This window comes from Coenobita brevimanus, chromosome 93, assembly GCF_032717465.1.
Source record: "Coenobita brevimanus isolate Jiangsu-jjx chromosome 93, ASM3271746v2, whole genome shotgun sequence".
NCBI lineage: Eukaryota > Metazoa > Arthropoda > Malacostraca > Decapoda > Coenobitidae > Coenobita > Coenobita brevimanus.
Genome location: NC_137046.1, coordinates 26,488,030 through 26,511,507, shown reverse-complemented (window position 1 = coordinate 26,511,507; position 23,478 = coordinate 26,488,030). Strand labels below are relative to the sequence as shown.

The window sequence follows — 23,478 nt, the reverse complement described above, 5'->3', positions numbered from 1 at the left end:
GGGTCCCTTCTGTTGTCCTCAGGAACTGTACTTTTGTGCTTACACCCTGCTTAGGTACTCTCTTTTGCCTTTGTCTTTCAACTTGTACCTTTCCTTCTTGCTGGAAGTTTGCTGTCATTCAGCCAGTCCCAAAGAAGGGTGATCATTCCCAACCCTCTAACTATTGTCCAATGGGGTGCTTTCAAAGCTAGTATTCCGCTAGATGGCTCCACTGTTGCAGTAAACACCTTCCCTGCGCTGTTTAAAAAGCATATTTTTCTTTGTTAAATATCTATACTGTTGAGTGAAAATGTGAATCACGGTAATGTCATATGCCGAAATATAAATAATACAAATAGAACACCTATATATAACGTATCGTTAAGTGTTTATATTTATCATAAACGGAAATTAAAATATCACTGATGGCATGTGATGGCAACCCGTCCTTCCAGTGACCCTATATTATTTAATTTCTGCTACATTTAGTGCAAATTTGGTTCTTAATACATTGTCTGTTCAGACTGTAAAGTATGCCTAGTGGGTATCTAGACTCATCCAGTTTCTTTGTGGGCAGAAATTTAATGTTGAGTAAATACTGGCATTCAACATTTTGCTCGCTTCCTTCACGCATGCGCACCACAAGACAGTCCCGTGTTTAAGTTTTTCACGAGGGATGTCAAGTTTCCATGAAAAATTTTATTTTGATGGCGTGTAATGTCACGGATTCACTCAGAGTAGAAACGAGCTATATTCATAACATTCGTCATTGGTTCATAAGTGACTATGTATAGGCAGTGAGTTTCACTGAGCGATATCTTTGTGTAATTGCCATTCCCACATCTTGCCTCTCTAGCTGTTAACTAAGCTACGCCCATTTCTCATGTCCCTGTACCCGATGTTGGTTACATTACTGTCGTAAATGGACACACTCAAACACACATAGTTCAGTAATGTGAGTTCCTGACTGTTGAGCGGAGAGAGAGAGAGAGAGAGAGACCTTCCCCTGCAGCTTCCTTGCACCATGAGTCATATTCATATGTATCATTGTAGCTTTTTGTAAATAAAGTGTTACAGTGAAGTTTTGTCTTTTTCTGTTGAGAACTAGTGGTTATTTTAATTTTTACATTTCACCAAGTGCCTACCAAATAAATACCTTAAGGTCATCTTACCATCAATATCTCGCACACATTGCCCCCTCTTGGCAAGTCCCTAATGGTATGGTCATGTGAGAACTGTCTCCAGGCCACCTGTCCACACACATATGTTTGTAAGATCTTCCACTGACTGAGTCAGTAGCTTGTGCACATACCAGTCCACTTGACCTGGATGCAATCTCTGGGGGTAGACATTTAAGAGGATGCAGTAGTATTTACTCATGTGTTTTCACGTTTGCATATATATATATATATATATATATATATAAGAGGATGCAGTAGTATTTACTCATGTGTTTTCACGTTTGTATATATATATATATATATATATATATATATATATATATATATAATATATATATATATATATATATATATATATATATATATATATTAGATATAATATATATATATATATATATATATATATATATATATATATATATATATATATATATATATATATATATATAAATAAAATCGTGAATACTGAACTTGACTCCGTGTGAATCTTGTGGATCACTTGGAGGCGATGGCTTGGCTTGTTTACCTTCCCCAGTCGTCTGTCCTCGGTGAGACCGGGCAAAAAATGACGCGTAAACGATCTTGGTTTTGGGACGGTTCCTCAGACCGGATGATTTATGATGGTGAATGCCAGTATTTACTCAATATTAAATTTCTGCCCACATAGAGACTTGATGAGTCAAGATACCCACTAGGCGTACTTTACACTCTGAACAAACTATGTAATAAGAATCTAACTTGCACTAAATGTAGCAGAAATTAAATAATATAGGACCACTGAAATGGCGGATTGCCATCACATGCCATCAGTGATATTTTAATTTCAGTTTATGATAAATATAAACAATTCATGATACGTTATATATATGTGTTCTATTTGTATTATTTATATTAAGGCATATGACATTACCATGATTCACAATTTCACACAACAGTGTAAATATTTAACAAATAAAATTGTGCTTTTTAAACAGCTCGGGAATGTGTTTACTGCTACAGTGGAGCCATCTGACGGAATACTAGGCTTTTCAGAAGCACCCCATTGCTTTAACATCCTGTCTCTCAAAAGTTTCCGAGTCTATTCATAAAGAAAAATTTTAAAGCATCTTTCCTATCACGACCTTCTTTCTGATTGTCAGTATGGGTTCCATCAGGGACGCTTCACTGGCAATCTTCTCACCAACCTCTCAGACTCCTGGTCATCCTTCTTTCGGGACTTTGGCGAAAGCTTTGCCATTGCACTTTACATCTCAAAGGCTTTCGATCGAGTCTGGCATAAATCTTTAATTTCTAAACTGCCCTCTTATGGTTTCTATCCTTCTATCTGTGCCTTCAATTCTAGCTTCCTTTCTGGTCATTCTGTAGCTGCTGTTGGAGACAGCCAACGTTCTTCTCCTAGATCTATCAACAGTGGTGTTCCTCAGGGCTTTGTCCTATCACCAACTCTCTTCCTTTTATTCATCAATGATCTTCTAAGCTATTCACTCATACGCCGATGATTCCACCCTTCATCTTTCCGTTCGTTTTTGCAGCGTCCATCTCAGCAGTTACTTCAGCAAACAAGGGATGAGGCTATGGCACACCTGATGTCTGACTTGGCTCGTATCTCTGACTAGGGTAAAAATAATCTTGTATTTAATGCATCAAAGACTCAGTTTTTACACCTATCAACCCGTCAAAATCATCCAGAGGAGTACCCACTAATGTGTAATAATATCCAGTTCAATCCTGCATCATCCTTGAACATGCCTGGGGTTTCAATCACTTGGGACTTATCTTGGAGAGATCATATTGTATCTCTTTGTAAAATCTGCTTCCAAGAGATAAGGTGTGCTAAGCTGACTCCGTGCCTTCTTTACCCCTGCACAGTTGTTGACTTTATATACGGGTTTTATTCGCCCCTGTTTAGAGTACAACTCTTGTGTGGGGAAGCTACCCACATACAGCTTTTCTCAATAGGGTGGAGTCAAAGGCTTTTCGTCTAATCAGCTCTCCTTCTCTTACTGGCTCCCTTCAACCTGTCTCTCTCTTCGCTGCACTGTTGCCTATTTATCTCTTTTCTATCGCTACTTCAATGGTCACTGCTCCTCTGAACTGTCTGCTTGCATCCCTCCACCTGTACGACAGGTGCGTAGCACCTGTCTAGCAACAAACTCTCATCCTTTTTCTGTCCAGCTCTCTAATGCAAGAGTTAACTGTTACTTCCAGTCCTTCATTTATGGAACAGCTCAACTCTGGAACTGTCTCCCTCTGTCTTTATTTCCTACTTCCTATGATCTCCAGTCTTTCAAACGCAGTGTGTCCAGGCATCTCGAAATGAATGGATCTTGAATTTGGCTGTCTTTTGTATTGTTTTTGTTTTTTTCTTGGAAGGAACTGGTCTTGCAGGCTCAGCCTTTGGTTCCTTCTTCCTTGCATAAAAAGAAAAAAAAAAATCCATGCTTTGAGGTGAACCTTAACTGCAAAGACACACATCTGATAAAGGCCATTCTTTACCCTAAGGTGACCAGATTTATCTGGAGCTAAAAGCTGGACACTATCCCCCCCCCTGCACGCACACGCGCATGTGTGTGTGTGTGTGTGTGTGTGTGTGTATGTGTATATATATATATATATATATACATACATATTCACTTACGTGAATGACAACAACCGCTCCTGCACTACTTTCACCCTGAGGCTGCTAATCAAATACTAATGTCTCATGCGAACTCCGAACATGCCTTACAGTACAGTGAATGGACCGACAAAAGTTACCAGCTAGTGAGTATTACAAATTTTATAATAATAATTCGGTATTTTATTTGGTTAGGTTTATGCATAATTTTTCTGATTCATCTTATTTTCATAAAATATGGTCATGCTATATCTTATGTAATAGTAATTTTCTAAAAGCAGGACACCTACGATAATATGCCCAAAAAGTGGGACATTCTAGTCACAATTAGAAAAGCAGGATAGATGTCCAAAAGCGAGACTGTCCCGCCTAAAAGTGGGACTCTGGTCACCTTACTTTACCCTGACTGTTAGCTTAAACTGACAACAAAATAACCAAATCTTGAGTAAACATATCACTGTGGACATCCTCCTTGCATGGTGCACAGGACCTGGTGCCATAAAGTAAATGCCACGTGGTGGAACAACTCCCAAGAAAATCAACGATAGCTCTACGAATTCCCAATAGTCATCACGGAGGTCTAGTCGCCACTAGTTCAGTGGGATCAGCCGTCTCCTTGTAATCAGCTACTGTCACATAAGAATTTTTGTTAATGGACTCCCCCTGATTTTGAAACCTCATATAAATCATGACATATGGTCCCTTGCTAGTATTCATAAGTACAGTAAATGCCGTTTCAGCAAGAAGTTCCATTCCATGGTGGTGGCATGCCAAATACGAAAGGTCTTTCTGAAGCTCCTGTTTTATGAGAATACATGCACCTGACTTTCATCCAGTGTTGCCATTTCAGCAAGAAGTTCCATTCCATGGTGGTGGCATGCCAAATACGAAAGGTCTTTATGAAGCTTCTGTTTTATGAGAATACATGCACCTGACTTTCATCCAGTGTTTGCTGCAATGGTATCAGATGATAATCCTATAACCTTTTCTTTCAAATCCCATTCATTTAGAGCAGCTACTACTGCCTTGGCTTCTTCTGATCCTCTCCCCTTTTCTAGCTTGGCAACCTCCAGGACCTGGGAAATCCCATTACCAGTAACTAGAATAGGTAGCCAGTCAATATGTTGCTTGGTTGTTAAATCCCCGAGGAGCTTTCCATCCCAGTGCACAGTAAGTGGGACATCAGCATGAAACTCAGCCTTCAGCGTTTTTGCAACAAATTTCCCGCGTTTCTGACGCATGCGTTGAATAGATGAGGGGTTGATGTTAAATTCTTCAGGCTGTTGGCCTATTGAGCACATTGTTGCTGTTAAAATAATAGTAGCAGCCCTGTCTGATATTTTCGTTCTGTCAGGAGCCATTGATAGAGATGGAGATATTATGTTTTGTGTGCCAATGCGATGTTTGAACTTACTACTTCCTGCAACAGCATCAGCAGAACTCTCCTCTTCATTTGCAGATTCATCAGTGCTATTGCAGGAAGATGACTCCATCTACACCATGCTTGAAGATGCTGCACCTGCAGTTTCCTTCTCCCATTGCCTTTTCCATTCTTCTTCCTTAACCCTTACACCGCGTGCTTGTTTTGCTTTGACTTGCAGCTCCCACGGGCATATTCGCGGTCCGACAGACTCTCTAAAAATATTTGCCAAAAATCAGTTATTAGTCCTAGAATATTAAAATCACATATACTTATGGCACATACCTTCAGCTTTCTCCTTGGGTGTTTGTTGAGCCTTCATCGAGTAACGTAGGACTTATGGAGACCCTTGAAGTTGGGTAACGAAGTCTCCACTTTACACTTCCCGCCGACAACTCGTAATATGATTACCACAGCCTGATATTATCACTAGAAACGCTAATCTATGATTCTCAAATAATTTAGAATCCATACTCCCCCAAAAAAACACTGTGAAAGCAATGAAAATTACGTGGGCGTATGACCATCCCACTTCCAATCGTTCGCCGCTAGTGTTGTCTATTATTCATAAAAACACTCACAGTTTATATTTCTGTTACTATATAACACTTATATATATCTACAGTCTTTATTCATAAGTTTCCTTCAGTAATAGTAGTTTATTGTCACTGTAGGGATTCAATTTCTTTCAGTAAAATAAGTAGCATTCACTTTCTCGTCCTGTATACTAGCATTGAGAGTGAATGTCACTTTCACCTTCACTCTCATAACTCATAGTATTCATAAATGCTAGAGTGAAACTTTCACTTTCATTACTCCTAGGGTATATACCCGTGTTCTTATAATACTACTCATTTACATTTCTATTTACGTTCTCTATTTTATTTACGTTATTTACATTTCTATTTTATTTACACTGTTATGCACTGTCACTTGAAGTAACTTATAAAACTATTTTCCACTGTTCACGTCTATTTACATTCATTACTTTCACTTGCTGTTTACACATTATTTACACATTATTTACAATTCCACTTGCACTGTTTTACTCAATAGAAAGATTGTAGTCACTCTTTTATCAATTGTCAGCCCTTTACCTCCTTCCACACGAGGTTTAGTAGGGGGTAAAGGTCACAGGGCCCTTTGCATGGGGGTGAAAAGTGGCTGAAGTTAGCAGGAGCAAACAGACGTACCTTTACATTGGAAGATGACAGTGAACTGATAGGGGTGGGCCGGGGTGGCCTACCTAGGGAAATGCATTACTGCCAACGTCAGCCTCTTGACAGCTGCTAATATATAGCAGTGAAATGACTGGCAGGAAATCTAGACAATACATTATAAATTAGGTAGTTCCAGGTGAATGTAAATATCACTTAGGCTTCTCCCTTCCCTCCTTATATGTATATTTATTATGAAAATAGATTATATGGCATATTTCAAGGGGAAATAAACAGTGAAAATTAGCGAACAAGTGCATGTGAGGTGTTGTCAGGTGATAATTAGCCAATTCCAGGTGTATGGCACTATCACTTACCTTATTTCTTTTTTGTATATATTATTTGGTATAAGAATAGGGCATAGGGCTTATTTCAATGGATGAAATCAGTGGAAAATTCCAGGGAAGATTTACTTAGCGTAGAAGACAGTGTGGTGGCCTGCAATAATTAGGTAGTTCCAGGTGAATGTAAATATCACTTAGGCTTCTCCCTTCCTTTCTTATATATATTTTTGTTACGAAAATAGATTATACAGCATATTTCAAGGGGAAATAAACAGCAAAAATTAGCGAACAAGTGCACGTGAGGTGTTGTCAGGTGATAATTAGCCAATTCTAGGTGTATGGCACTCTCACTTACCTTATTTCTTTCTTGTATATATTATTTGGTATAAGAATAGGGCATAGGGCTTATTTCAATGGGTGAAATCAGTGAAAAATTCCAGGGAAGATTTACTTAGCGTAGCACGGCCGGGCAGTCGAGAGGATAGGGTAATGGAGGGGGGGTAGGGAGGGGAGTCAAGAACGGGGAGAAATGGCTAAATTGTCAACAATGGATGGGAGTACAGATGAGATTAGGAGTGCTGAATAGTGTTGGACATCGGCAGTACTGATAGATGATACAAGCCCCCACTTGGAAGCCCGGGTGAATTCAAAATAACACAGAATCACAAAAGCGACGCCCCGGGGTATGATCCCTTGCTCCCAAGCGTCATGAAAGTGACGCCTCACGGTTAAGGGGTTAATCTTCCTCTTCAAAGATCGGTTTTCTTTTCCAGCCTGGTTCCTATCAGTTGGCGCTATTGTTCCTCTACGGCCTGGTTCTCATTGAGCCATTAGGAATTCTCGATCTTCTTGCTTTGTCATTATTGTGAGGGGATCATTGGTGGCTATGTCAAACAAGTTTGGCATTTCTGTCTCAAAGTCCTTCTCAATTTGTATCTGTGAGGCTGATCTTCTGTTTTTTCCCTTTCTTTATACTCTGATATTCTTGATCCTACAGCAAAACTAACTCACATATTTAAATTATGTGTCCCATAAAGCCCTCATGCTTTGAGCATTCACATCCAATTGATTTGTACAATACAGTATTAACAAGAAAAAATAAAATCCAAAAGCAATCCATCACAAGGTACCATACAGTACTCCCTTACTTACAACCTCCCCCTTAAATGTCCGGGTAGCTACTGTTACTCCTAACTCATGTGTGGTATGGTGATACAAAATGTTGAGGATTCAGTAATGGGTGGTTGCCAGTTACCGGAAAACATCAGCTCGAATGTCTTATGTGAGCAACATGGAAAAAATTACAGACTACGTGTGCAACCTCTAAATCTAGTCAAAATTATTTAAAATTTTGCCCAAATGGTTTTCTCATACAATTAAAAAAAAATTAAAGGTTAGGAGCAAAACATGTCAAACTTCCAATTTTAAGAACCACTCTAATATATATAATGTGTATGTATGTATGTGTGTGTGTATATATCTATATCTGTATCTGTCCACCTATCTATCTATCTATATCTATCTATCTATCTGTCTATCTATATCTATCTATCTATCTGTCTATCTATATCTATCCATCTGTCTATATATATATATATATATATATATATATATATATATATATATAATATAATATATATATATATATATATATATATATATATATATATATATAAATATAATATAATATAATATAATATAATATATATATATATATATATAATATACAGTAGACCCTAGTTATCTGCGGGGGTTAGGTTCCAGAGACCCCTGTGGAAGGCAAATTCCGCGGATACTCAAGTCATCACAAAATGACATATTATTTCCACATAAGCTAAACACATCCCTGAAAAAATAAAAACATACTTTAAAATATTACAAATACATATTAACACTCACCAAAAGACTGTGTGTTCTCTTCATAACCTTCGTACAATGATGACGATAGCTGTGTGATGATGATGATAGCTGTGTGACGATGATGATTGCTGTGTAGATGACAATGAATGCTGTATGATGACAATGATGATTGTAGTATAGTTCCTACAGTACCAATGTGGTGAGGTGACGAGATGTGTGGCAGCACTGTAGGTAAGCTCTGAGTCTAGTCTGACCCTTCTGACAGGACCCCAGATAACACCTTACGCTCTCTCTTCGGCTTAGAAGGATTGCTTTTATCCTTTACTTGTTTCTTGGTAGCCATTTTTTACTTACACAATGAAGTACAGTAGAGTTGTAAACATGAGAAGGGCGATGACGACGTAAGTAACAAACTGATTGGTGTTACAATAAGACTGGCGGAGTGGAGGGAATGCCCTTGGGTGTGGGTATGCTAACTGTTGCTACAAAAGAAATGCAAGTTGTGTGCCATTTTCAAATTAAGTTACAGTACAGTGTATAGTACAATATTAAAATGAGTTTGGTCCGTGGAAACTTAAATCCATGGATGCAAATTTAGCATATAAGAAGGGTCTGCTGTATATGATATATATGTATGTATGTGTATATATATATATATATATATATAAGTAATCCCTCCAATATCCGACGTAATAGAGCCATAGGTAGGTCTGGATAGTGGTCCTGTCCGGATAGTGGGCACCAGCCTCCTGGACTTGTACTCATGGACCCTAACTCAGAGAAACACCGATAGAACTCCCTCTGGACATGCATAGCACCTATTTAAGACCCAAATCACACCAATAAGGCACATAAAAGACTGAAATAAATGCAAAAGAAGCATAAAATGAGGTTTTTGAGGTAGGTTCATACAGGATTCAACATTCTGGGTTCTTACAAGTCCCTGGCTCCTGGACTGGTAGTTATGGACCCTAACCTAGCCTAACTCAGAAAAACACCTTCCTACTGCACATGCATAGCACCTAAGACAGCATATTCACACCAATAAGGGACATAGAGTGGAATGAGGTGTTTGAGGTAAGTATAGTATGGAAAATACAGTAGAGTACAGTATGAAACATTCTGTCTACTTACAGCAAGTCCATGGCCATCTCGATGAATAACTGCCTCCTCTCGGACTCTGACAGTAAGAAGGATTTCCTGAAGCACTTGCAGTACACTGTTCATGAAGTCTTGCACTAAACTTAGTCATTCGCACTCAGAAGTCCGTTCTCTTCACAGTGCGCACTCTTGTCTAACTTATGCTCCATTGTAACTCAATAAGTGTTGCACTCTGCACTTTAACTTTTTCCACTCTTATAACCATTTTCTAAAGCAAAAACACACAAGTCTATTTATGTTAAATTTAGTTCAAAAATTGTCTTTTCTCTCACAACTGTAAATCCTTAACACAATGCACTGTTTTTTTTTCACTGTACAACACTGTAAATTCCCGTGTGGTCTAGTGGGGAAGTTCTTGGTGTCTATTCACTGTCAGAGTCCGAGAGTATCACTGGCAGGTGACCTAGGGGTGCGTCGCTGGGTCGTGGTGATGGCGTACCCACTGCAGACGACTCTGAAGACAGACGCAAACTCACGTCGAGCGGTGACTCCATCGTGGCTGATGTGCTGGGCTGTGGCTAGGAGCATGGGGGCCTGTCTTGGGGAGGCAATGGAGTGGAGCCAGGGCTGGGCACAGCGGGGATCACAGGCCTGAAAAAACTGTAAATCGTTGATTGATGCAAGGAATGATGATTCTGACGATTGATGATCCGCTGCCTGAAAGCACGCACTTCCTCCACAAGTCCCAAGGGCCCCATCTCCCTGTCGCAGTCTGGGTGTTCCAGGTAGTCGAGAACAAACTCTAGGTGTTCCCAGAGTGCGCTCAGCTTGGGGATGGCTGGAGTTGTATCATGCTGAGAGGAGTCCGCATCATTGTCGCCGTCTTCGTCGGAATCTTCAAGCTGGGTACTGACACCTGCAACTGAAGATGTGATCTCGATATCAGGCAAGGTCTGATACCCAGGATTGCCCTCGTCGTCATCCAACCACTCACACACATTATCCACATCAACATCATCGCCATGCGTACATGGACATGCATGGAAGTCATCCACGTCAAAACCTAGGAAATCGTACTCCACATCCGTTCCGAGAAGCAGATGAGACCAACCATTTTCTAGAGTCTTGACGGGGATTTCCTTCCATGCACTGGCCCAGTTGTAGATTGCAGACTTGATGTTGTAGCGGCGAAGGTTTTCCAAAGTCCACTGCCCTCGCGTGTCCCGTCCCTCCCTGCTCTTGTCCTCGTCCTCGAGAACAACCATCACCTCGTCCAGGAACTTCAGTCGGTATAGGCGCTTTGTTGCCACGATCACTCCTTGGTCCATTGGTTGGATGAGAGCAGTTGTATTAGGTGGCAGAAACATGCACCTAATGCGCCCATTCTCAGCCACCAGCTTCTTGTCTCACGTGTGGGCAGGTGCATTGTCGAGGAGGAGGGGGGCCTTTACCTGGTCGCGCGGGATTCGCAGTGTCTCCGTCTGGTAATGGATGACCTCCTTGACGAAGTGGCAGTGGAACCAGTCTTTGAAGATCTGGGCTGTAAACCATGCCTTCAAAGAATGGTACCAGACGACAGGAAGGACATCCATCACCCAACGAAGGCACAGACGCTGCTTTGCGCGGCCAACAACAACGGGCTTAAGCCGGTGCATGCCGTTAGCACTGGCACAACACAAAGCAGATATCCGTTCCTTGGAGAGCTTGTGGCCAGGTACACGTTTCTCCGTCTCCTCAGCTAGAGTGTTCGTTGGCAGCGAGCGATAGAATAGGCCAGTTTCGTCAGCGTTGTAGACTTGACCGAGAGTTAGGCCCTCCCTGTCGATCAAGCCCTTCACCTTGTGCTGAAACTCGTCAACTCCATCCTTGTTAGCGTCCAAAGCTTTGCCATGAGCTCTACAGTTGGTAATGCCATGCCGCAACTTGAACGCGAAGAGGCAACCCTCAGATGCCTTGAAGTCTAGGGCGTCATGAAGCCTTGCGAACTTCTCAGCAGCAGCCTTCAGCTCCGTACCATGTACCATTACACCAGCTGCACGTTGGTGTCGATACCAAATCAACATGGAGCGGTCGACTTCAGCAAACTTGGGAGTAAACATCACCTTCCTCTCCACGTTGCGTTTGCTTCTCGATGAGAAGTCGGCTGTGTACTGCATGAGTTTGTCTCGGGATCTCTTAATATCAAACAAAGTAGATCAGGCCAGGTTGAACTTGCAGAGGATGCGGGAAGAAGACCACCCCGCATCTACTTTCTCCAATATCTCCCGCTTCTTCTCCAGAGTCAACACCACTCTCTTCCTCTTCTCAGGCGGCGGGGCCATCATCACACACACGAAGGAGAGGCACGAGAACAGCAGGTAAGGGACCACCACAAAAGCGAGCACGTGGGCAGCCATAACGACGAATGTGCACTTGCGATGAGAGGCAGGTGGAAAGTGGGGAGGATGCAGGGGCGCTCTAGCGGACGTCGGAGGAATGAGGTGCCACAACAAAGCTGTCCTGCGCCCCATGAGCCAAGTTCAAATTACGGGCGTTTTTTTTTTTTTTTTTTTTCCTGATTTTTTTGCGGTTTTCAGACCATTTTGGGAATATGGGATCCCAGGACAATTATGTCCGGTTAGTTGGGATGTTCGGATATTGGGCATTCGGATATTAGTGGGATTACTTATATATATATATATATATATATATATACAGTAGTCACTCTAATATCCGGACATCCCCACTACCCAGACATAATCGTCCTGGGATCCAATATTCCCAAAATGGTCCGAACCCCCCCACCTTCAAAATCCTGCCCGTAATTTGAACTTGCTGCTCGCGGCGTGGGAGAGCATTGTTGTGGTGTGTCATTCCTCCGATGTCCGATAGAGTGCTGCTGCATCCTCCCCACTTTCCGCCTATCTCTCACTGCAAGTGCACGCTCGTCGTTATGGCTGCCCACGTGATCGCTTTTGTGGTGGTGCCTTACCTGCTGCAGGGCCTCCTGCTGCTCTTGGGCCTCCTCTTAGTGTGTGTGATGATGGCCCCGCCACCTGAGAAAAGGAAGAGAGTGGTGTTGGCTCTGGAGAAGAAGCTGGAGATATTGGAGGAAGTAGATGCGGGGTGGTCTTCTTCCCGCATTCTCTGTGAGTTTAACCTAGCCCGGTCTACTTTGTTCGATATCAAGAGATCCCGAGACAAACTCATGCAGTACACGGCTGACTTCTCGTCGAGAAGCAAACGCAACATGGAAAGGAAGGTTATGTTTACCCCCAAGTTTGCAGAAATCGACTGCTCTACGTTGATTTGGTATCGACAACAACGTGCTGCTGGTGTGATGGTACGTGGAACGGAGCTGAAGGCTGCTGCTGAGAAGTTCACAAGGCTTCACGACGCCCTAGACTTCAAGGCATCCGAGGGTTGGCTCTTTGCGTTCAAGTTGCGGCATGGCCTTACCAACCGTAAAGCCCATGGCGAAGCATTGGACACTAACGAGGATGGAGTTGACGAGTTTCGGCACAAGGTGAAGGGCTTGATCGACAGGGAGGGCCTAACTCTCGGTCAAGTCTACAATGCTGACGAAACTGGCCTATTCTATCGCTCGCTGCCAACGAACACTCTAGCCAAGGAGACGGAGAAACGTGTACCTGGCCACAAGCTCTTCAAGGAATGGATATCTGCTTTGTGTTGTGCCAGTGCTAACGGCATGCACCGGCTTAAGCCCGTTGTTGTTGGCCGCGCAAAGCAGCGTATGTGCCTTCGTTGGGTGATGGATGTCCTTCCTGTCGTCTGGTACCATTCTTTGAAGGCGTGGTTCACAGCTGTAATCTTCAAAGACTGGTTTCACCGTCACTTCGTCAAGGAGGTCATCCATTACCAGACGAAGACACTGCGAATCCCGCACGACCAGGTAAAGGCCCTCCTTCTCCTCAACAATGCACCTGCCCACCCATGCGACAAGGACTTGGTTGCTGAAAATGGCCGTATTAGGTGCATGTTTCTGCCACCTAATATGACTGCTCTCATCCAACCAATGGACCAAGGAGTGATCGTGGCAACAAAGCGCCTATACCGACGGAAGTTCCTGGACGAGGTGATGGTTGTTCTCGAGGACGAGGACGAGCGCAGGGAGGGACGGGACACACAAGGCAAACGGACTTTGGAAAACCTTCGCCGCTACAACATCAAGTCTGCGCTGTACAACTGGGCTAGTGCATGGAAGGACGTCCCTTTGAAGACTCTGGAAAATGGTTGGTCTCATCTGCTTCTCGGAACGGATGTTGAGTACGATTTTCTAGGATTTGACGTGGATGACTTCCATGCACGGCTACGTACGCACGGCGACGCTGTAGATGTGGACGATGTTCGTGAGTGCTTGGATGACGACGAGGACAATCCTGGGTATCAGACGTTGTCTGATATCGAGATCGCGTCTTCGGTTGCAGGTGTCAGTACCGAACTTGAAGATTCCGACGATGATGCGGACTCCTCTCAGCAGGACACTACTCCACCCATCCCCAAGCTGAGCGCACTCCGGGAACATCTAGAGTTCGTCCTAGACTACCTGGAACACCCGGACTGCGACAGGGAGATGGGGCCCTTGGGACTCGTGGAGGAAGTGCGTGCTTTCAGGCAGCGCATCATCAATCGTCAGAATTGTCGGTCATTGCGTCAATCAACGATTGACAGTTTTTTCAGGCCCGTGACCCCCGCTGTGCCCAGCCCTGGCTCCACTCCGTTGCCTCCCCAAGATTGGCCCTCATGCTCCGAACCACAGCCCAGCACATCAGCCATGGGGGAGTCACCGCTCGACGTGAGTTTGTGTCTGTCTTTAGTCTCGTCTGCAGTGGGTACGCCATCACCACGACCCAGCGATGCTCCCCTAGGTCACCTGCCAGTGATACTCTCGGACTCTGACAGTGAATAAACAGCAAGAAGTTCTCCACTAGACCACACGAGAATTTAGAGTGTTGTGCAGTGAAAAAAACAGTGTGTTGTGTTAAGGATTTACAGTTGTGAGAGAAAAGACTCAATAGAAAAAAAATTTAACGTAAATAGACTTGTTTGTTTTGGCTTTGGAAAATTATAAGAATGGGAAAAGTTAAAGTGCAACACTTAGTAAGTTACAATGGAGCATTATTTAGACAAGAGTGCACACTGTGAAGAGAATGGACTTCTGTGTGTGATTGACTAAGTTCAGTGCAAGACTTCAGGAACAGTGTACTGCAAGTGCTTCAGGAAATCCTTCTTACTGTCAGAGTCCGAGAGGAGGCGGTTATTCATTGAGGTGGCCAGGGACTTGCTGTAAGTAGGCAGAATGTTTCATACTGTACTTTTTTCCATACTATACTTACCTTATTTCACTCTTTACTGTCCTTTATTGGTGTGAATAGGGTGTTAGTAGCTATGCATGTGCAGTAGGAATGTGTTTTCCTGAGTTAGGCTAGGTTAGGGTCCATAAGTACCAGAATGTTTATTAATGTATGAAGATACTTCTAAACCCTCATTTTATGTTTCTTTTGCATTTATTTCAGTCATTTATGTGCCTTATTGGTGTGATTTGGGTATTAAGTAGGTGCTATGCATGTCCAGAGGGAGTTGTATAGGTGTTTCCCTGAGTTAGGGTCCATAAGTACAAATCCATAAGGTGGGACCCAATATCCGGACAGAACCAATATCCAGATCTACCTATGGCTCTATTACGTCGGATATTGGAGTGATTACTGTATATATATGTATATATATATATATTCATTCATTCATTGCCAGACGCCATGTATCCCAGACAGGGTGGCCAAGGGCTTAGAGTTAATTGTTTTACAGGGAGGGGCACTAATCCTCCACCAACCCCACTTGACGTAGGGATGCCAACAGCATCTGGTGTTCCCCGGCGGTCACCCATCCAAGTACTAACCAGACCCAACGTTGCTTAACTTCGCTGATCGAACGGGAAGCGGTGTACTCAACGTGGTATGGCCGTTGGCATATATATATATATATATATACAGTACACCCTCATTATCGACGGGGGTTAGGTACCTAAGATACCCGTCGATGCCTAAAACCGTCGATACCGATTTTCGTCTGGTCAGGTACCCTCTTGTTTATATATTTTAGTATCCCTTCAATCACTCGTATGTAATATGCAGTTTAGTTTTAGTGTTTCTTAGAAATAAATTAAGCAATTGAAAAACTGAATATCATAATAAAACTACAGTACTTATATTAAGTAAAGAATTATGGAAAAAATAGCATAATCTCTGATGTTGATGCATAGTGGTCGTACACTGGACCCCAACTTGTAATGGCTGCTGTATCATCACTTCTCTCTCCACTTGCACCTCACTCCATCTAAAAATAAAAGGCGAAACCAGCAGTTGTAGCCATCCATACGTTTACATAACCGAGTGTAAAAAAAAAAAAAAAAAAAAAAAACGAAAGCAGCAGTGGTGGTCATTCATACGTTCTAATAACTGAGAGTGTGAGGCAAGTGTTACGTTAGATCAGCTGTTCGCACCGATCTTCACAACACACGCCGGTGCTGCTAGCTCATACCAGAAAGACCACGCTCTCCTATTTACTTTCATTCTCAAGAGCTTCCTTTCATTCTTGATATTCCATTTCTCCCAGACCTAAATTTTCATGACTGTATGGCAGTTTATGTTATCAAAGATGAATCTTAGCCTAGCTTTCGCTAGGATCTTCTTTTAGGAAAATTCAACTCTCCTTATGCTCGTATATTTCATATTTAATCTCTGCTTAACTTTTGCAAGAAATATCCTTTATTGACAAAAAATCCAACTTGTCTTTAACATTATAACAAATGATACAGGAGCATGGGTTTTATCATATGTCCTCCTGCATTACCACACAACAGCACAGACACACGATCTTTTGCTGCTTTAAAGTTTGGCGCACTTTTCTCCTCCTTCGAAATGTACGTTCTTTTAGGCATTTTCTTCCACCACAGGCCTGTTTTGTCCGCATTAAACACTTTATCAGGCCTGTACCCTTTCTCCCTTATAAGTTCAGCAAATTCACCTGGGTACGATTCTCCTGCTATCTGATCTGCTGAAGCTGCTTCACCAGTCATCCTAATGTTATGTAGGCCATACCTTTTCTTAAAATTCTCGAACCAGCCCTTGCTGGCTGCAAATTTCTTTTGCCTAGAAGCACCAACATTACTAGGCCTATCACCATCATCATTACTTTCATCACCATCATCACTATTTTCACCTGCCTCACTTTCATCACCATTATCTTCACCAACACCACTGCTTTCACCAGCAAACCGAGCATAGAGTTGTTTTGGTTTGTTTCTGATGAACTGGGAGTCTAGCGGCACGTGTCGACGGTTTAAGTCCTCAATCCAAATATTCATTGCCTTTTCCATTTTCACCAAGGCATCATCTCTCACATGCATCGTTACTTTAGCCGATCCTGGTGTGCACGAAGCCAGAGCATCTTTAATGTCTTTTTCTCTCCGTTTTATGCCACAAACACTGGACTCATTCATGCCTTACTCGCGACCAACCGCTGCATAACTCATTCCACTTCTAAGTTTTTGTAATATTTCGTTCTTTACTTCCAAGGTAAGTACTTTCCTTGCTCTCTTAGCTGCCTTATTTCCAGTTGGAGTGTTACAAGGGCGCTTCGGAGCCATGATGATCGCGAAAGCACGATAGATGTGGCCGAACACGATATGAGAACAACAGACAAACGTGTACTGATGCTGTTGTTTGTTGGGTCGGCGGGAACATGCCGCGAGCAGCCAGAGACACCTGGCGGGATGGCGCGCAAACTTGCTAGGAGGTGCCAATACAATTCTTTATTTTTTTATTTTTTTAATAATAATTTAACTCCCAGGAGAAGAAAAAACCGTCGATAATCAAATCCGTCAATAAAAAAAACGTCGATAATGAGGGTGTACTGTATATATATATATATATGCTGAGGTGGTTTGACCATGTGGAGAGGATGGAGGGTGAAAGACTGATGAAGAGAGTGTATGTGAGTGAGGTGGAGGGGGGATGAGGGAGGGGGAGGTCGAGGATGAGATGGAGGGATGGGGTGGAGAGGTATTTGAGAGAGGGTGTGTGTGAGTTGGGAGCAGGGCAGTGAAATGGTGAGGGACAGGGCGATGTGGAGGTGATTTGTTTGTGGCCATCCCGAATGGGATTAAGGCATCTGGCAATAGATAGATAGAATCCCTCCACTATCTGATGTAACAGAGACAAAGGCATTTCAGGAAAATGGGTCCCTTCCTGCTGGATTGGTACTTAACCCTGCTCAAGTAGAGCCGGGCCTCTGAGACCCCCCCCCCCAAGTTTGTTAAGTAAACTACCTTTTAAACACCCGGAAACCCTGTACCCCCCAGTAGCTGCCTGACTTTTTGTACCCATGTGTAACGCCAGGATTTTTATCCCACCGTTGTTCATCAGTGTAATGATGAGAAATTTTATCCCATCATTATTTATGAGGTTTGTTCTTTTTAACTTACTTGTTGATAATACAAAGGGTACTCAACTTAGTCTCCCCACAATGACTGATAAAGTATTCACCAAAGAAAAACAAAAACATAAGGGGGAGGGGAGTAACTTCGACTTTGAATGATAAAGGTTAATTGCATAAAGGATATTTTTGGTAGCGTTTGTATTTTTAGCCGAGTCGAGAATAAGTTAGTACCACGTGTGTTAGTCGTTCCCAAAGCGGAGGAATCTTGAACTGGAAAGGGAGTGAGTCATGTGTGAGAGGACAAAATTCTCTTGGTTGGATATCAAAATTGCATATACTTTACTTTAATAACTCCATACTTGTTAAACAACAGACATTTTTTGAATTACATGACCTTTAATAATATGAAAAGAGTTGTAAATTAAGTACTAGTTTGGCCAATAGTAATACAGTACTGTTACCAAGCAAAACAATTTAAATATTTAACAATGACTCCTGAGTTCATCACATTACATTCTCGATTATCAGTTATTCTTGGGCTCGTCGATAGCCTCAAGACTGGGACATTCAATGACATGGACTGTCTTTTCGGGTTGGGATAGCCTTGAACCAAAAATATTCACTCATGTACTATTACGTTGGGCCAGTCTAAACTCATCACACAGTTCACTAATATTTCATAATCACTCGGGCTTGCTTAGCCTCGAGCTAATATTTCATAATCACTCAGGCTTGCTTAGCCTCGAGGAACAGTTCGAAATTACATATCCATACAACCACTAAATTCACTTTAACACTCCCAATATTTCTAACCTATTAATAAAAGAAGAGAAAAAAAAAACGGTTGATGAGTTTAAATTCGCTTTTCCGTTACATGATCACATTAACTTTCAAAATTCCGTACCTTATCTACTATCAAAAAAAGGTTTACCTGATTGATTCATAATTCAAATGCTACTACATTCAGTTATAAATCTATTTGTGGGTAGTGTAAGTGTGTGTGTACATCAAGTCTATGGGCAAATTCACATGATGGCCTCGTCAAACCCCAAAGTCACGGTGTCTATGGACTGAAACAACGTCTGTTACTCGTAACATCTGGTTAGCCATTGTCTACGTTAAGCTTTTAACAACATTAGTGATTGGGGTGTGCCAGCTGAGATAGATGAGAATGGGAGTGCGTTAGTGGACATTTGTGCTGGGAGGGGGTTGGTGATAGCCAATACCCTCTTCAGGCATAAAATGATCCACAGGTATACAGGTAACTCGCACGGAACACGATCTCACGGAACGCGCTCGCAATTATACGCGGTAAGGGCTGGGATACATATTAGACAACGTAAGATTAAAAAACCATTATGAAAACTACAAATTAACGCAGGAGAGGCCTTTGAAAGATCAAATCCTCGAACGTCACCGCAGCGCGCGGTTTGTTTTGATTACGTGACGATCTAGGCGGGAAATTATTCAGTGAGTGAGACATTCCCGAGTACAGTAGCACAGTATTTGTAAGTTAAATATTTACAGTACTGTACTGTTCTGGTAAGTTTATGTGCAACTTAAAGTACTATTAAATAACGTTAAAGCAAGAAATAAAGTCTTATAACCAGTTTACCTGATAGGCGTCAGAATATTGCCTTTTTTATTTGTTCGTTTTTTCCACAGTGCTGTTCAGTATTTGTAAGTTAAATATTTACTGTTCTCGTATGTACTGTACTTGTAAGCACTTAAATAAAGTTAAATAATTAAATAAAGCCTTGTAACCAGATAACCCGAATTATATGATTACCCATGATCAGCGTCGGAATATTGCCTTTTTCGTTTGTTCGTTAAACTCTTACTGTACTGCTTTTCTACAGTACTGTATTTGTAAGTTAAATATTTACTGTTCTGGTATGTACTTGTAAGCAATTAAAGCATTAAATAAAGCCTTGTAACCAGTTAACCTGATTTATATGATTACCCATGATCGGCGTCGGAATATAGACTTTTTGTTTGTTTGTTCGTTAAAGACTTATAATAAGAGAAAAATACATTTTTGTCTTGGTATCTTTACCTATTTGCTCAGGTTTGCTGTAATGGTTTGCAACTTGTAGAAAACTGTGAAAACTTTCGGGAAGTGAACGAAAATCTGGGACATGACCTTGACTTCACCGACTCATGTATCTGTCAGTTCACCACCGGCTATCGTGATGAGTGGATGTACGATTTTTTCGCTCGTGGCCATGCCTAACCACACATAGTTACACCCATTATCTCGACCCAGACAGAAAATACAACCTTTTTCCTCCCTTGCAAAACACAAACAACCACCCTGTTTACGAGACAGCAATATATATTGCGAAAATAACAAGGTAAAATGATAAAGATGAACGTAAAATGATTGAGAAAGATGAACATGTTATGATGGAAGAAATACGTTTTCCCCGTCTGTAAACGTATTTATTTCTGCTTTGTATCTGTATTCGTAATAATTAGACTTATTGTTAGTTCTGAAACTGCATTACGATTCTATTTTTAGCCATTCTCGTGGTGTGGGAGCTGGAAGTTGTGACACAACTTCCTTATTGCTAATCGGACTGACCCTCCACTTTATTCTCCCGTGGCAGAGTCTAGCCTTGCAGGACGTGCAGTTTTCTCATTTAGGACTGATAATTCAACTCTTTCGCCCCCTTTTCCAAGCATGGGCACAACGATAACGTAAAGAATAACTCGAAACTACCATAAACATATATCAAAAAGGTGAAAATGTATTTATAACATTTTTTTTTTTTCCAGCCATTCCTAACAGATTATGTACTGAAATCATTCGATATCACAGTACTGCATTTCTAAGTTAAATATGTACTGTTCTGGTATGTACTTGTAAGTTAAAGCACTAGTACCAGTTAACCTAATTTATTACCTATGATCGGCGTCGGAATGTTTCCTTGTGTTTACGTACAGTATTTGTGTGTTGAAGTTTTGCTCAGGAGTACTGTATTTGTGAGTTATAACATTAAATAAACCTTCTAACCACTTAAAGTGCTTTCTAGTGACATATAACAGCAAAACAACACATTTGGGGGGTCTAGGGAGCAAAATACGGAGTAGTTTAAATATACGCGATTTCGCACCTAACACGGCACGGTAGGAACGAAACCCTCGTGTTCCGTGCGAGTTACCTGTACATGGCGAGTGATGAGAAGGGTGGGTGGTGAACTGAATGAAAGGAAGGCAATGATTGATTATGTGTGTGTGGATGAAAGGATGCGAAGATGTGTAAAGGATGCAAGAGTGTATAGAGGTTGGGGGAGTGGACTTTCTGACCACTACTTGGTGGTGGCCAGAATTAGAATGCAAGTAAGATGGAGGAATAGAAGAAGGGAAAGACGAGAGGAAGGAGTAGTTGCAAGGAGAGTGGAAAGGTTACAAGAGGATGAGAAAAAGGCAGAGTATAAGAGAGAAGTGGAGGAACGATTGGGCAAATATGAATTGGAGCAGATGGGAGACGTGGAAGGTGTGTGTAAGATATTTACAGAAGAAATATGTGCAGCATGTGATGTGGTGTGTGGAAGGAAGAGAAGACGGAGGGGGGTGCAAGGAACAGCGTGGTGGACTGAAGAGGTGAGACAGGCTGTGGCACAAAAGAAGAAAGCATACAATGAATGGATGAGAAATAGGGGTGTGGAAGAAGTTGAGAGGCGGAAGAGAGAGTTATATGTGGAAAGAAAGAGAGAGGTGAAAAGATTAGTAAGAGAGAGTAAGAAGAGAGTGGATGAGGAATTTGGAAGGAATGTGAGTGTAAAGTGGAGGGACTGTAAGAAAATGTTCTGGAGAGAAGTGAAAAGAGTAAGACAGGGTGGAAGTGAAGTAAGCAGGGGAGTGAAAGATAAAAGTGGTAGATTACTAGTGGAGAAGGGAGAAAAAGTGAACAGATGGAGAGAACACTTTAAGGAATTGTTGAACGTAGAGGATGGAAGTAATGCGAGTATAAGTGGCTGGGGAATGGCTGGGAGAAGGAGGGAGGTGAGAAGACAGGAAGAAATCAGTAGGATAGAAGTTGTGGAAGCAATGAAGAAAGTTAAAACGGGGAAAGCCCCAGGAATTGATGGAGTGTGTGGTGAAATGCTGAAGCATGGGGGAGAGATAGTAGTAGAATGGATGTGGAAGATGTGCAGATTGGCCTGGGAGGAAGGTAGAGTCCCGGAGGATTGGAAGTCAGGTATAATTATTCCCTCGTACAAAGGAAAAGGGGAAAAAGAAGTGTGTGGTAATCATAGGGGTATTTGTCTTCTTAGTATAATAGGAAAAGTGTATGGTAGGATACTTATAGACAGAGTTAGAGAAAGAACAGAGAAATTAGTTGGAGAAGAACAGGGAGGCTTTAGGAAGGGAAGAGGTTGTGTAGATGAGATATTCATTCTTAGATCTTTAGTGGAAAAGTTTCTAGAGAAGGGAAAGAAGTTGTATGTGGCTTTCATGGATTTGGAGAAAGCATATGACAGGGTGGATAGACAAGGATTGTGGAAAGTGTTAAGAATATATGGAGTAGATGGGAAGTTGTTGAATACTGTGAAGAGTATGTACGATGGTGCGAAGGCTGCAGTGCGTGTGGATGGTGAACTAAGTGAATTTTTCTCTTTGAAAGTTGGGTTGAAACAGGGATGTGTCATGTCTCCATGGTTGTTCAATCTGTACATGGATGGGGTAATAAAAGAGGTACAAGGTAGGGTAGTGGATGTTGGAGTGGCCCTGGTGAGAGAGGATAGTGTTTGGAAACTCCCTGTACTGTTGTTTGCAGATGATACTGTGTTGTTGAGTGAAGACGAAGGGGAGCTGCAAGGCTTGGTGGATGAGTTTGGGAGAGTGTGTAACAAACGGAATCTAAAGGTGAATGTAGGGAAGAGTAAAGTGATGGTCTTTGAGAGAGGTGAGGTTAGTGAATGTACAGTGAGGTTGGATGGTGAGGAATTGGAAAATGTGAGTATGTTTAAGTACTTGGGTAGTGTGATGAGTAAGGATGGAGGTTTGGAGGGTGAAGTGCTTGAAAGGGTACAGCAGGGAAGAAAGGTTGCTGGTTCTTTGAAAGCAGTGATAAGAAACAGGGAAGTGAGCATGGAAGTGAAAAAGTTACTACATGACAGTATTGTGATACCAACTCTAATGTACGGAAGTGAAGCTTGGACATTGTTGGAAGGATACAAGTCAAGAGTGAGAGCAGTGGAAATGAGTTATTTAAGAGGAACCTGTGGAGTCACGTGGAGAGACAGGCTGACGAATGAAGATATAAAGGAGCGTTGTGGTGTGGATGTGGATGTGGATGTGATAGGAAGTGTTATGAGAAACACACTGAGGTGGTTTGGCCATGTGGAGAGGATGGAGGGTGAAAGACTGATGAAGT

The 23,478-nt window shown here is 42.0% G+C and overlaps 1 protein-coding gene and 1 non-coding gene across 2 annotated transcripts in view; one reads left to right on the top strand and one right to left on the bottom strand.

Moving 5' to 3' along the window:
• The window catches only part of Grasp65 (Golgi reassembly-stacking protein 2), a 133,650-nt gene that overhangs the window by 43,330 nt on the left and 66,842 nt on the right, over window positions 1–23,478 (top strand). The window lies entirely within an intron of this gene.
• LOC145412691 (5S ribosomal RNA) lies at window positions 15,507–15,625 on the bottom strand. Its single transcript, XR_013899602.1, has one exon. It is a non-coding gene; the product is annotated as a 5S ribosomal RNA (ribosomal RNA).